General features: G+C 35.7%; 1 protein-coding gene across 1 annotated transcript in view; it reads left to right on the top strand.

The window, feature by feature from the left end:
• The first annotated feature begins 11,476 nt into the window (after positions 1-11,476).
• Positions 11,477-16,110, top strand: part of LOC136819677 (Fanconi anemia group J protein homolog) — a 32,634-nt gene continuing 28,000 nt past the window's right edge. Inside the window, exons 1-5 of the mRNA XM_067075922.1 lie at positions 11,477-11,668; positions 14,098-14,209; positions 14,349-14,384; positions 15,202-15,290; positions 15,943-16,058. The gene's annotated coding sequence lies outside the window, so the exon portion shown is untranslated. The remainder of the gene's footprint in view (positions 11,669-14,097; positions 14,210-14,348; positions 14,385-15,201; positions 15,291-15,942; positions 16,059-16,110) is intronic.

Here is a 16,110-nt window from a genome sequence, read left to right as displayed (position 1 = left end):
AGTGTCCTGGCATTTAAACTACTTGAGAACTCAGGGTTGCTAAATAATGATCGTCTTATGGTTCTGACAGGAGTTAATTATAATGAACACACCACGTTATATAAACAAATGAAAAACTCATTGAAAAAGTTCTTTGGACAACAAGCAAAACCCATCGCAACCGAACCATCTAAAAGCATCAAATTGGATATCCATGAATCGAACCAGGAGGAAGCTAACATCACTTTCAAACAGAAATTTCCAAATCGCGGGTCGTGGCAGAGGACGAGGCAGAGGACGTTTCACCAACTACCAAAACAGACCGTTCAACAGAGGAAGAGGTCAATCCACCAGTCGCAAAACGAACCCATTGGATGGTGATGGAAACATACTCCGCTGTATGGCATGCGATTCAACATTACATTTCGTGAAAGATTGCCCTCATGCTTATGAAAATCTTGAACATTCATTCTACATAGAGACTGAACAATTTGCTCTGTTTACGGGCCAAAATAATGATGAAATGACAGTGTTGTTAACAGAATCTACCAATGCTGCCGTTCTCGACAGTGGATGCTCGTCGACAGTTTCTGGACAAGATTGGATAGAGTGTTTTATCGACTCACTAAGTGACAGTGAAAAAAGTGAGATTATTTACAAAGATAGTGAAACTATTTACAAGTTTGGAGGTGGTGAACGACTCAAATCAAAAGGTAAAGCATTGTTGCCCTGCTACCTTGCCGGACAAAGATGCACCATTGAAACAGATATTATTGATAGTGATATTCCGATGCTTTTAAGTAAAAATGCAATGAAAAAAGCAGGAATGAAACTTGATTTGGTGAACGATAAAGCTGAAATTTACGGAAATGTTGTTAACCTACAAAGTACATCAGCAGGCCATTATTGCATCCCTTTGAGAGACACATCTATTGACATAGAATGTTGCTTTACCGGTGTCGAAAGCGATAAGGAAATTTCCGCAGTTGTCACAAAACTTCATAAGCAGTTTGCTCATCCGTCCCCGAAACGCTTAAAAGGTTTATTACGAGATGCAGGAGTTCTGTCGCCAGTTTGCTCCAAAGTGATTGATGCTATTTCAGCTGATTGTCAAATTTGTCGTAAATTTAAGAAAACTCCTGCAAGGCCAGTTGTCAGTTTACCATTAGCCACCACCTTCAATGAAGTCGTAGTGATGGATCTCAAGAAGTGGGAAGACGGTAAATACATTCTTCATTTAATCGATGCAGCTACAAGATTCACCATGTCCAGATTTATAAACGATAAAAAGCCGTCGACCATTGTAGATAAAGTCATGCTTATGTGGATCGGATCAGGATTCGGTTGTCCAGTGAAATTTCTAGCAGATAACGGTGGTGAATTTGCAAATGAAGAGTATAAGGATATGTGTGCTAACCTTAATATCGAAGTCAGAAACACTGCAGCAGAAAGTCCATGGCAAAATGGATTATGTGAACGTAACCATGCCGTTGTTGATGAATGTTTGCAAAAGGTCCTGGAAGAAAACCCAAAAATGAAACCCGATGTTGCCCTAGTATGGGCAATTCATGCAAAAAACTGTTTACAAATGAACTCTGGCTACAGTTCCTATCAGCTTTTGTTTGGACAAAATCCTAATCTTCCATCCGTGATCGTCGATAAGCCACCAGCTTTAGAGGGTACAACAACATCTGAACGTTTCTATCAACATCTAAACAGTCTACACTCAGGGAGACGTGCATTTATACAAGCTGAATCATCAGAGCGAATCAGGCGTGCATTGCGACATCAGTTACGAAGCCATAGCGAAATTTTCGAAGTCGGTGATGCTGTATACTACAAACGAGAGTCTAGCAACAAATGGAAAGGTCCTGGAAAAGTTATTGGTCAGGACGGAAAAACTATCTTTGTCCGCCATGGAAGTGTTTATGTAAGAGTTCCCAGTTGTCGAATCCTCAAAGTCGGAGAAGAATTCAACCCAAATCCAAACAGTAATCCAACCAAACGTATTAACTCCAAAGTTACAGTCCCAACAGCATGTGACAAATCGGAAATCATCGATACCGGATCTACAGAACCGATTGACAGCCCAGTGACAATTCAGTATGAAGATGATGCTACTATACCACCCACCTCAGATCAAACACATGTAGTACCACCACCAATGCCTGCAGCTGTATCAGAAAGACAACTTTTTCCTAGACTACAGGACATTGTGCGTATTAAACAAAATAACTCTGAATGGGAAACTGCCCGTATCATCAGCAGAGGAGGTAAAGCGACAGGAAAGTTTGCATCGTGGTTCAATGTCGAAAATGTAGAAAATGGTGAACATTCATGTCTTGACTTTTCAGCGATTGAATGGGAAAATACCAGTGAAAGTGTCAATTTCAATGCTATATTTCATCCCACAAATGACCAAGAAAGAGAACTTGTCAAAGAAGCTAAAGAAAAAGAGCTTCTTAATTGGAAGTCATTTGACGTATATGAACCGGTTGAATTCGAAAACCAACCCTTGATTTCAACAAGATGGGTAGTGACTGAGAAACAACCCAAACCTAACCTTACAGTTAAAGCTCGACTTGTAGTGAGAGGATTTGAAGAGACATCAGATATACCAAGTGACTCTCCCACAATATCCAAGGACTCTCTTCGCACATGTTTTGCTATTGCCTCTACAAAGCAATGGCCTATCGAAATGATTGATATTAAGTCAGCGTTTTTACAAGGAGAAGACATCCATCGTGAAATCTATGTCAAACCCCCCACTGAAGCAAAAGTAGCTGAGAACCTAGTTTGGAAGCTACGAAAAGTAGTGTATGGGCTCAACGATGCATCCCGTAATTGGTATTTTACGATTCGAGAAACACTACTAAAACTTGGATGCGTACAATCAAACATCGACAAAGCACTGTTCATGTGGCGTGATTCATCTAACCAGCTTGCAGGAATGTTTATCCTACATGTTGATGACTTTTTGTATGCTGGTTCACAGACCTTCTTAAAGACTGTTGTGAAGAAGGTGTGTGAAATTTACAAAGTTGGTTCTAAGGGAACTGATATTTTCAAATACATCGGATTGGAAGTTTCGACCAACCAAAATGAAACAACTTTATCGCAATCGATCTACGTAAAGTCAATGAAGGAGATTCCAATCACGCCATCGAGAAAGTTACGAAAGAACGATAAAGTGACATCCGAAGAGGAAAAACTTTTGAGAACAGCAATCGGTCAATTGAATTGGGTCGCAACAACACAGACACGACCAGATCTTTCATATGACGTTCTTGAACTGAGTATGATAACCAATCGAGCCACAGTAGATCATTTACTTCAAGCGAATAAAGTCATCAGAAAGTTGAAATCTGAAGCGTTACAAATCAAGTTCCCACGTCTTGGAGAACTGAGTAATCTTAAGCTAATGTTATTCAATGATGCATCGTTCGCCAATCTTCCTGACGGAACTTCCAGTACTGGTGGTCGAGTTGTTTTTCTCTTTGGCGAAGGAGATAAATGCTGTCCCATTTCCTGGTCGTCTACAAAGATTAAACGTGTCGTGAGAAGCACCCTTGCTGCAGAAACATTGTCACTTGCTGATGGTTGTGAAAGTGTTTTCGTTATCGGATGTCTTCTAACAGAATTGATTTACGGTAAATCTGATCAACAGAAGAATCGAATCCCCATAAAGTCATTTGTCGACAACAAATCTCTGGTACAAAATGTTCACTCAACAACTATGGTATCGGAGAAAAGGCTACGCATTGAAATGGGTGTCATTTATGAAATGATACACGATAATAAAATGTCCATCAAGTGGATCGAAGCTTCGAAGCAATTAGCTGACTCCCTTACGAAACGGGGAGCGTCTTCCAGTAAATTAAATCAAGTTCTTGTTTCTGGAAGGCTACGTCCTCCATGAGAGGATGTTGTTAATGTTATTCGATATTGGTATTTGATATGTTGATTACATGGTGAGATATGTTTTGGTTTATATTGATGAGAATGGTATTTAAATAGTTATGATGATTTTGATTTATTGAAAGTTTCTGGTTCGCGATCGATTATTGATGGATATATTTGTTCCAGTTGATATTGGTTATGTTGAAAATGGACTTTTTATACAATGACCATTGGTCTTTGGTTTTGATATTTGTTTTATTGGTGTGCTTTGCTTGGCTGGCATGATGAAATGTTTTGATAGTATATTTTATTGATCACCTCATAGACAGAGGGGAATCTGTTAACGTTCATATTCTTCTTATCGTTATAGGCTAGTATATATTAATATTAGCATTTGGTGTGGCTGTGGGGCTTTTATATTATTCAGCGTTATTGACTTTTCAAAAAATTTCTAAAAAGGCTAAAGAATCTTCTAAAGAGAAAATGAAAATGCCATTCGTCATCGTTTTTATGCCATTTTCATTTTAAAGTTGAGATTTGTTAATTTTCGCGCATTTTGCCTTACACGTTCTAGCTCATTTGTACAGGGTCGGAAAAAATCGTTGAAACCGTTGCAAATGCACACCCCGTGCAAATGCAAGGATTTCCGTGACTGGCAAATCTGTCATTTTGAATCAGTCTCAAACCATCAAGAACATACTCGTTTTTAAGAATAACCATCATTCTTTCAAAACAAACAAAAATCGTCCAATTCTGATAAATCTACCGGTCAGAATCCTCATTTTAATGACGACCTACGTTTTTTGTTTTGGCGAACGCAACATTCTTTTGAATAACTACCGTGAAGTCGGGTAACTTGCATCAGTGGAAGGAAACTTGCATAGCCATCAAATGACTTACCAATCAAAGCAGCAAAATTTCAAAACAACTACGCAGCTCTGCTCGCAGTTCTATCTTACCATTTTTGCTTTGATTTATCTTAAAAATGACCAGCCAGGTTGTTCATTTGAGGGCTATGCATGTTAGCCTCCACTGATGCAAGTTACCCGATCTCATGGTAATTACTATACTCCACACTGCCACAGCCCAGTTACCTAGAGACAAGATAATTTATCATGTTTTTATTGGCTGAGGGAAAGTAATGTGTGTGTGGAGTAATTTTATTCAAAAGACTGTCGCATTTGCCAAAATATCTATATCTTTTCCCTCATTTCTAAATGCCATTGATATCGCATAAAATCAATAAAATCTTTATAAAGAAAAAAGGAATAAAATGTACACAAGGCTAAATTTTTTCCTGTCTGATGGTGATAGCAGCCCGCCACAAAATTCAAAAATGACAAAAACAAACAACAAACAGTGACAGAGTAGAGAGCTGAGTCTCTTCTTGTGCTTGTCAAGACCAAGTTCTAGAACTTTCAATCATAAAATATTGCATAACACACATAAGCCTAAAAGCTGAAAAGATACCTTCAATTGGACAGGAATAGTGAGAGCTTTCAGTCAACTCTTTTGAGATTGCAAAATCAGTTCTTGGAATACTTTTCTTTTGGTCCCCACTGTGGGCAGCTGGAAGTTCTGCACCAAAAATTCGTCTGAAGAATCGAAATTTCTGTGGAAGAAATCTCGTACTATACTAATCCGATATTTGTTTACTTCCGCAACCACCGGAATAATCGGGATAATCGGGAAACTAGAAACTGGGCGTGGTGGCCCCTTTTTCCTCGCCTCAGTCCCGCGCCTCGCACAGTCTCCTTATTTAGAAGTCGAAGATCATCATTTTATCTACCCTGGAGCCTTTTTTTCACTTGTAGAACCATGCTGCCACTATACGGAAGGGTATTTTTGCAAATGCTTGCAATTTCATCATCGACTTGTTCTCCTCTTTCTCCTTTATTTATAGAGATTTTTCCACAAAAAACGTTTGAGTATGCAAAAAAAAAAAAAAAAAAAAAAAAATAAACGGAAGGATATAATTTCGTTGTAAGAATATCTTATTTCAATCAAGCATTACATACGTTTGCAAATTATTTTCACATTGTTTTTGTCCTTTCTAATAAATCCTTTCAACTTGACAAATAAAGAGGTCGAATAAAAACAACTTAAGTTAAAGCCATTATTTATTTAGCATTTCTGTTTGTAAACAAAAAAAACAAAACAGTAAGATGTTAGTCAACATATGCTTACAAAAAAGGGAACGGGTTATATTTGCTTTTGATTGACAGAATGTATTGTTGTGACTTTTTACGAGACTTTTATTACACATTCTCTAGTCATTACATAAATCCTCTAAATAATTGCTGTATGGACAAAATATATTGCATTTTCAGCTATTTTAAGCGTTTCATCGACGGTTCCGGTTTATTAAAGAAGTTTCTAGAAGTTTCTAGCAGTTTCTACAGCAGTTTAATAGATGTTTTTACAGCTCATATCTTCATCCACAACAATTGTTATATATTAAAAAGAAGTGTTTTTTTAAATCAAGAAAACTCAAGCAAAAGCTAGAACAGGCCTCTGATACTCAGGGTAGGTTCATCAGTCTCTCATCAAGCTCCCATCACAATATCACGAAAACGGCCGATTTTTGCTATTATAATCTGTTATTCATCTCCCTAGTTTACAGCATCCGGCTAGTTTTTCCAAAATTCACACTTGAACCTCAAACGTACCGTCGTTTTGTATAAGATTCCCATTTCCGTACTAAGATTCCCTTTTCCACTTTTCTAGAGGAAAAAAAACAGGACTTGAAAAATAAGCTTTGGAACGAGGGGCAAATCACTCGAAAAATGGTGTACGATATTTATGATTTATTTTTGATTTATTTTTGATTTATGATTTATTTTTGATTTGTTTTTGATTCATGATTTATTTTTGATTTATTTTTGATTTATGATTTATTTCTGATTTATTTTTAATTTTTGATTTATTTTTGATTTATTTTTGATTTATGATTTATTTATGATTTATTTTTGAATTATTTTTGATTTATCTCGAATTTATGAATAGGAGTAATTTTATATGGAATATTTTTTCAAATTATAACGAACTGATAATCAAAATCATTGTCAAAAAATTAAAAAAAATTGAAAAGTCAATTTTTTTCGAAAGATTTTTTATTTATTTTTGATTTATTTATGATTTATTTTTTATTTATTTTTTATTTATAAAATTGTGTCCGAGATTAATTTTAGCTTTGTAAACTGAGGCAGCTTAATCGTGAGTAAACAAGATTTCCCGTAGCTTTAAAAGAAAACCCTTTCCAATATCATGCCGGTTATCACGGGAAAAAAAGCAGAAAGATTCCGGAAAAGTGACAATAATCTTAGTAGGAAATGGGAATCTTATACAAAACGACGGTATGTCATTAAAACGGCTCAAAAGTAAACACGCAGTTGTAATCTTGCAGTTCAACGTGGACACATTTTGATAAATTTCTTGCAAACTTTTGAGAAATTGGAAGTAATTCGGTTATGAAAAATACACCTGTTTGATGAGTTTAGGCTCGAAATTATTAATCCTCGAAAATTCGTAGATTTTCTAACTCAAAAATTCAGTGGTGATTTTTTAAATAAAAGCGACTTTCAATAGGGATTACAGTTCCAGTTCCATGCCTCGATCTGATTATTTGAAAATTACGAAAAATAAAATTGACGAGGAAGAAAGTGAAGAAATTCGCGAAGAGGACTATCTTAAAAGATTTAAAAGATTTTTAGAAAATGGTTTTTCTTTCTAAGCCTTTCTTCTCTCTTTCTAATGGCTTCTTTGTCTCAAAACCAAGAAAAGAAGTGGTTTCTGATATTTTTTTACTACATTTTTCCAAAGATTAACAGTCATAACCTTTGATGGGTGAATTTAGAAAAGATTTCCAAAAAATTTCAGGTGTGGTCAGAGACTGTTCAATATTTTCAAAGCAATTACGTCTTGCTTCAGAGAGACATCGCTAAAAAGAGACCTAGCGCCTAGAACCCAGCAAACACATGACGAAGATCTGTGCTTATTTCATCAAAATCAGTGATTATGATATAAGATTGAAGAATCACTCCTGTGAAAATGGTAATTATTATACCACATTTCTGCAAGAAGTTGATTTTTTTCTTCTTCATTGTTCATTTTTCTTTTCTTTTTTTTTCAATTTTTTTGCTTGATAATATTCCACTCACAAATATATTTTCAACGAGCACAAAATCGCAACTTGATTTAATGCAATCTGATATAATGTCAAAAAAATGCAATTGTGCATAATACGACTGGATTTAATTTCATATCACTTTAAAATCAACTAATCTGCTTTTGGGTCTATGATGTAATGTCAAAAGAAATTGCAATTGTGCATAACGCCACTGATGTTGATTTCGTGTCACTTCAAAACGAGCCAATCTGCTTTTGGGTCTATGATGTAATGTTAAATGTTAAAAGAAATTGCGATTGTGCATATTGCTGCTTGCGTTGATTTCATTTTAAACCATTCGCACTCTAGCTTGGGTAACTTAATGCATTTCCCAGAATTGCATTAATTTTTCCGCCCCAGTTCCAGTCCCTAAACCATAACAAACTATACATTTTTGGAAGCGTATTTGGATGTAGAATACCGTATTCGGTGTAACTTAAATTCTTTTTCAGTATAATTAGAGATATCTTAAGAAAACCTGATTATGACGTCATGATTGATGACGTCATAAATACAAAAAGTTGAATATCTCGAGAAATATAAATCAAAACTTTATGAAATTTGGACCAGTCGGAATTTGATTCACAGGATACATTTTCCGTTTCAGCCCTCGTCACCCGTTCATTATTGTATTAATGTTAATTGAAATCGTACATAATAAATGTATGTAACAACAATCTGTATAGCGCATTACGTATAAATAACGGTCCCAGACGTCGTCACAAACAAACTTTTCTCACGCAACCCAAAATGTGCGTAGTGTGTACTAAAGGAAGAGAAAATTTCAAAAAAAAGATATATTAGTGAACATTTATTATAGTAAAATATTAATTAAGGCCAATTATTTTCCTCTTATCTAATTGATATTCTTATTCTTACTAAAATTTGAAAACATTTTTTTTGACTCACAGGCAATTCCTAAAGAAAACTTAAATTTAATTACAGTAGACTCCTGGTTATTCGAAGCTCCATAGGATAAGGATAAGAATTTACTTTGAATAACCGGGAGTTCGAATAACTGATAAACTCGTTTTCCTGCCAGATTTTCAACTGAACTGCAAAGCAATGAACTTTCTGAAATAGAGGCATTTTGGTTCAGCCTGGACCGTCGAAGTAGAATACCAAACTTTTGAAGAAATTGCTTGAAGAGTGTGAATTGCCACAACTATTGAAACCTGATATTTTGAAAAGTGTTTTAATCGCAGAATATCAATGTTCTCACTCGACGATCTCCCAAAGCCCCAAATAAGGAAAATTCAAATAACTGAGGGCAATTTAGCCTATAGTATAATTAGCCCCATAAGGAGTAGAAATCGCTTCGAATAACTGAAAGTTCGAATAACCGGGAGTGTTTTTACCTGAATTGGGTAAGACGATCCAAATCCAAGGGGAGCGCCATGCCACGCTTCGAATAACTGAATTATTCGAATAAGTGTAGGTTATGTGAGTTTACTGTATATCTATCAATTAATGATGCATTTATCGAATCATAAAAGTATCAAGCTTTCTAACACCGTCTGGGAAAACCACAAGTGAATTTGTAGGCTAAAAAGTGAAATCATGTACAGTTTCAAGAATGCTGTTATTGCATACGTGTTCATTCGACCTGTAATATAATGCATCAAACGGTAAGGTGTAACTAAGGGGCCCTAGCCGATCGTTGTATTTCCGTGTGACAAGGGGGAAGAGAGTGGACGATGTTAAACGAAAGTGATCTCACTACTTGCACTGCCTGATTAAATATTAATTGATCCCCCAACGTAGCACGTTCACACGCTATGATCGATTAGGAGCCATTGTAGGCTTCTGCTCATCGTCTAGCGAAAAAGGTTTCTTCCCAGCAAAAATGAAATGATTTATATTTGTGAAAATATTACAATCACTTAAGGAGGTCCCAAAGTGGTTTGCGCGATGACGTGATAGGGATTTTTTTGTACATTGTAGCGTGATTACGTGGTTTTGAATTATTTTCATGATTGCGTGATCAGAGGTCGAAATGTGATTGTGATTTGAAAAATGTTTGAGCCGTGATATGATACGTGATTTGAAGTTTTACAAAGTGATGAGCCACTTTTTTGCTGATTTTCGAAAAGACTCATGATAGTGATTGACGAATAAATATATGCGTGATATCGTGATCAGATTTAGTTACCGCTTGGGGGCCTCCTCAATTCCTTTCATGCTATTGATTTTAATCCTCTCTATTGTATGTTATTTTCCAAGTTATTCCTTTCCCGAGACTACAGTGGTGAACTACAATTATGGTCGTAATATTTGAGAAAAAAAGGAAATTCATACGAAATCTTATAGCCACAATCGATTTGGAAGCACTCTAACTTAGGTTGGAAGGGTAGAGTTTTAACTCTGAGTTTTAACATTAGACTTAAGCCCATAAACTCGAGCCAAATTGAAAAATCCGATTAAATTTAAGAGATGGCCCAAAATCGACTTTCTCGGACTTTCTAACCCGAACTCCAAATTTAGAAAAACGAGGAAATAAATAAGTTTAATTCTCATTAGATTTCGACCATGATATTGTGCTGATAATGTAAAACATTACCCTCGTAAACAGTAGCGGCCTGGCTTAATTTTCTTGGTGGTGCAAACTATGAAATTGGCGCCCCTGGTATTTTTGTCCTTATTTGCGCCCTCCACCATTAAGTGAAAATATTAAACTGTAAGAGCAGTGACTTGTTGAAAGTAACGCCCAGAATATCTGGGTTAACAAAGTCTTAGTTATACGAAGGTAAATAAATTGATATCTAGTTCCTTGTTATTTCCTGGTCTTACTTTACTCTCCATTAAAGATCAATGGCTGGAAGAGGCCACAAAAATTCAAAAGTTGGCAGGAATAAGGGTTCTTTGTAATTCTTGCGCCGCAGGCAAAAAAATTTGGTGTAAGAAAGGTCAAACAGCTTAAAAGATATTCTAAAAAGGAGAAAGTTAGTCCGCATAAGACCACAAAAACCACAGCGGGCAGTTTCGATCAATCTCTCATTTTGGGGGTGCGCATCCTCTTTAACCCCTGATGGATAAAACGAAGCGCCGCAGGCGAAAAAAAATTTACATTACACTTATAGAAGGCGCTTAAAACGTGTCAAAGGGCGCCAAATCGCCCAACCAAACATCAAAAAAAATTTTGGCACCCCCTTGAAAAGCTTTTTTGGCGCCCCTCTCAGGTCTTTCTGGGTGGTGCACTGCACACCCTGCACCCCCTGCCAGGCCGCCACTGCTCGTAAAAAGATTTACAGCAGTTCCAAATCGCGAAAATGAAAGCCTTTTTTTAGGGGGGGGGGTAAGGGCATTTCTTCACCACCCTCTCCGACGCCTTGGGTGCCCCCTCTCCTCTCCTCGATGCGGTGCACACGAAAGATACCCGGGCGGGAAAAATAAATTGCGCGGGAAATTGTGAAAACGAAAGTGACCGGCAGCCATTTTATTTTCGAGTGAATCAAAGTTGGAAAAAGCATGAATATGGATAAAGTCAAAATGGATGGGAATAAACCAAGAAAGAAACATATTGCAGTTCAAATTGACAACGATCACTTTTATCATATCAATGGTATTAAAGTCGTGTTTCCTGTGAAGGCCTATCCATCTCAGATTTCAATCATGAGTAAGGTATGTATATACTGCTGCAAAACTTGTCAGTTGGGTGCGTGGTGTTTGGTGTTTAAGATAAAAACGGCAATTATTTCTCTTTTCGGCAACTATTGCCGAAAACGGCAATTTTTCAAAGTAGGCACACTGTGCCTTGTTTAGTTTTGTTTTCAACTGGTTTTCGTTGGAGATGCAGATAACAAAATCGAGTAGAGTCATATGTATGTATTATGTAAACAAACTTACATTTCGGGGGTTCTGTTTTCTCATTGACATTCTACTAGCTGTGTTTCGGCATCGATGCAGGATCTTTTTTTACATATCATTTCAGAACTTTTCATGTTATTGAGCAATGAAAAATTAAAAAAATCACTTTTAAAGATACGAAAAACCTTTCCCTCGATATAATTTTACATTTTTGAAGCACCTCTGACATCTTTGCCCTTATAAGGACAGCACATTTCTGCTGACTCAACATTTCATTGTTAAAAAATTGCCGTTTTCGGCAATAATTACTGAAAAGAGCAATAACTGCCGTTTTTATCTTAAAAACACCCAACTGCTTGTAAAGGTTTCCCCTTTATAAAGGGGGGGGGGTACTATGAAAAAGACTTTCTAATGGTGCGACTTACAGAAAACCACTGAGATAGAAGAAAAGACCACTTTCGTTTTTATTGCAGATTTTGATATAAACTTTGCATTGGGAATACTTCTCTGTCAATATGTGTATTACCGTCAACTGCTCTAACTTGGGACTATCTAACAAAACATGGGACGGCAATTCGGCCACCATTTCACCGAACCTCCAAAGTCATTTGATTTGAGTCAATGAACGGCGTAATAAAAGATACACGATTTCTCTTTCGCACCGAGTAGTCTTTTAAATGGAAATATGAAAAAAATCTGTAGTGGAACACACGCAAATGTCTGGAACAAAGAAGAACAAATTAGTGGCAAAACGCAAAACGATGGAGCGTTTGACGTCACTTGTACGGCAAGTTACACACTCTTTATTTGTTAATCCCATCAGGCAATAGGCGGTTAGGCGGGCGTTCTCTAGTATGATTGATAAACTTGGTGGAGTTATCAAAACAAATTTGTTGTCAAAGAGATTTAACAGTAAGTGAAAATACAGGCCAGAATATCAACAGTCCCATGTTTCGACAAATTGTCCCAAGTTAGAGCAGTTGACGGTATGTGTCATACTATGTAAGCATTGTTCTGTTGGAATAGGAAAGAGAAAAGTGCTAAGTCTAGCCTAGCCTAAACTTTAGCTTTGTGTAATCCCGACATACCTTGTCTAACAGTTAGCGGAAGTACTTCAATTTATGAATCGTCTTTACGTCACATAGAACAAAAGAAAACAGCAAAATAACAAAGGAATTACCCATAGCTACCATTTCGCAACCATGGGGAATCGTGATTTACGGAAATGGAAATCCTCATATTGAATAAAGTATCTTCTGAAAATTTCATTCTTCCCCATAAATGCGAAAATGATAAACAAAGAAACTTTCGTTTTCTAATTGTCTTTTTATTCTGCCGTGAAGTGTTATAAAATTTCTTATAGAATGACACATTCTCCTACTAAGAGGTTTAAAATATGATGTAGAAACAAGAAACTTTGAAAATTACCGTAATTATTATTGATTACAAAACCTACGTCACAGCGACGGAGCGCTGACTTTTAATTTCAATGACTTGCTCTCACTCGTTTGATTTTCGTAATAAAAAGAAAGTCATTATTGTGATCTTTGAACTTGCTTTAAATGGAGGTATTTCCACTAACTGTCTAATTCTGTCATAGGAACTTTCTGGTCTGCAAAGTATTTAGAGTGATTTTTTTTTTAAACAGGTTACTCAAAAGGTTTTAAATTTATAAACATTTAAAAGACCAGATAGCTGCTATGGCGGAATTAGACAAGATACAGTATATCGGCATTACACAAAGTTACCGTACCTAGGTACCATATTTTTTAAAGTCTGTCTTACCTCTTCACAATGGATAAACGTAATCTCCTTTAAATTCACATTATTACAGACATAAATTGTGAATCCCTTTTGTTTGTGGGTTCTCAAAATGTGTTTTTTACACCGCAGAGTATTGCAAATTCCCCTATGAATCTTTTAAATTCAACATCAGAATCATCAATATTGAATTTTTAATTTTGATTGCAAATAAAATAAAAAATTTATAATAAAGAGAGAGGAAATTTTGATTACTGTTTTTTTAATTTTAATTTCTGGTTAAATTAATTTTTTGGCTGAAAATTCTCCAGGCACTTTCTCTGGGGTTAGATAAAATGTTGATTATAATTAGAATTAATTTATCATACTGGTACCAGTTAATTGAAAAGAATTTTGCTTATTTTTGTATTCATCTACTGGTCGACAGTATAATGATGAAGCTTTTATGATGGTTAGTGAAGTTGTTCTTAATTTTTTTAAAGATAATATCTGGAATCGAGCAGAAGAAGAACTGTTTGCTTGAATCACCCACTGGTAGTGGCAAGAGCTTGGCTTTACTTTGTGCTTGTTTGGCATGGCAAAAATCGCAAAAAGGTTGGAGTTCTTATAACTTTATATTTAGAATGGTATATATGGAAATAAAGTTGGAAATAAAAATAATTGTCCTTTTGCTCTGTCCAGCTTTACAAAAATTTGACTGTTTCACATGTTTTATTTTATTATTCTATTTCAGAGAAGATTGAGAGAATGGAAAGCGATTTTCTAAAATGTAGGTATTCTTGAATTCTTGGATTGAGAAGAAAATTTCTTAGCTAATGCTATAATACCATAGAATGCACCCCCTGAGCTTAAAGGGGGGGGGGCTAAACCATTTTTGCTTGATTGAGGGCTGTATTTTTCAAAAAATACTGGGGGCTAGCTTGCTAGGGGGCTGAGTGTTGTGTAATAGAACTGGGGGCAGAGCTGATAGGTTGAAGATATTTTGAATCATGTTAAAAATCTATGCTGTGGGGAAGGTTTTATCCCTCTTGAAAAAAATTTTGCCTGTCGCGCAATTAATTTATCAAGAATTTCCATGCAACATTTCTTTGATATTTTGCTTTGTGGAGGTTGGGACTATGTTTCTATTTCTATTCTATTATTTCTATTTTCCTTAGCCCCCCCCTGAAAAATGCTGGGGGCTGGACCCCTCTACACACTATGAATGCCATCATGCTTTCAGCTGTAGTGCACATCTGACTTATTCGAATTTTTTTGCGTAGATAAAACCAGCTCAATAATTGGTATGCCTAAATCATGCTTAGTTGAGATTCATTTCAATTCATGTTTGGTTAAGTTACATGATTACCACTACTATGAGGAAGCAAACATTGGATTTGTATAAAGGGCGTCACTACAGATTCGAACGTTTGGCGGAAATTAAGTATCTTAAAACCAACATGAAAAACCTCTAAGTTTGTATATCCTGTTATCAATTTTAGACCACATAGTTTTTTAACTCCCTGATCTTTATTTAGCAAAGTTTACAGAAAAATGTGCTGTTCGGTTTATTCTGTTCCATAATAAAGTTGATTTCATTGTTGTAGGTGAAATGAATGATGAAGTAAAAACATAACAGATGATGATCTACTACCCAAACACAATAAAATCGAGATATTGGACACTAAAACACCAGGTTGGTCAAAGTCATTTGAATCCGTTGCTCTCTTTTATACAACGCAGAATTTGCCATTATCATGTTGTATAATTGTCCATTGATATAATTAGTCAAAGATATCTTATGGAAAACATTAGATGTTGATGGAGATACATAGTCATTATAAAAAAACCCGGTCTGGAAGGCTTTTGTTTATTTCTATTATTACCCGTTAGAGCTTGCATTTTGATCATGTGATTATAATATTAACCAATCCCAAGAGCCGAATATGATAACGTGATCAAAAAGTATACAAATCGCAACTTGCCTTTTATTTACAACAAAAGAAAAGTTGAAAATAAAGTTTAAAAAATTCATTTCCAGAGCAGGGATTTTTATATAATGACTATGGAGATACTAATGTCAGTTGTTTGTTCCTTTTGAACACACTGTCGGATACCGAACTGTGTTTACAACTGTGATCTAATCAGGAAAAATAATGCATCATTTTGCTTCAACTGCTGTATCTTGAGAAAGAAAGAGTGGCTCTAATAAGATACCTATGGTAAAACATCTCTAAACTAGCTGGTAGTAGCTGGTTATCTAAAAGATAGATTACTTGGTCTATTAAGCCGTTTTAAGTAAGCTCTGTTTTGATACTTATTTGTAATTTTACTTAAATCTTTCTTAGAGCTTAAAAAGCCAGTAGTTGTTACAAAAGACCCAGAAAAAGGAAATAAAGAAGATAAAGATGATGATGATGACGATTTTCTTCCTTCTGCAAAGAAATCAAGGAAAAGTTTATCTGTAAGAAGCAGTTTAATAAATTGAATATTTTCATTTTATATTCTTTGTTGAA

The sequence above is a fragment of the Clytia hemisphaerica genome, unplaced genomic scaffold, assembly GCF_902728285.1.
Source record: "Clytia hemisphaerica strain Z4C2 unplaced genomic scaffold, Clytia hemisphaerica genome assembly, whole genome shotgun sequence".
NCBI classification, from domain to species: Eukaryota; Metazoa; Cnidaria; class Hydrozoa; order Leptothecata; family Clytiidae; genus Clytia; species Clytia hemisphaerica.
Note: the sequence above shows the minus strand (reverse complement) of the source record. Positions and strands in the feature narration are given on the sequence as shown.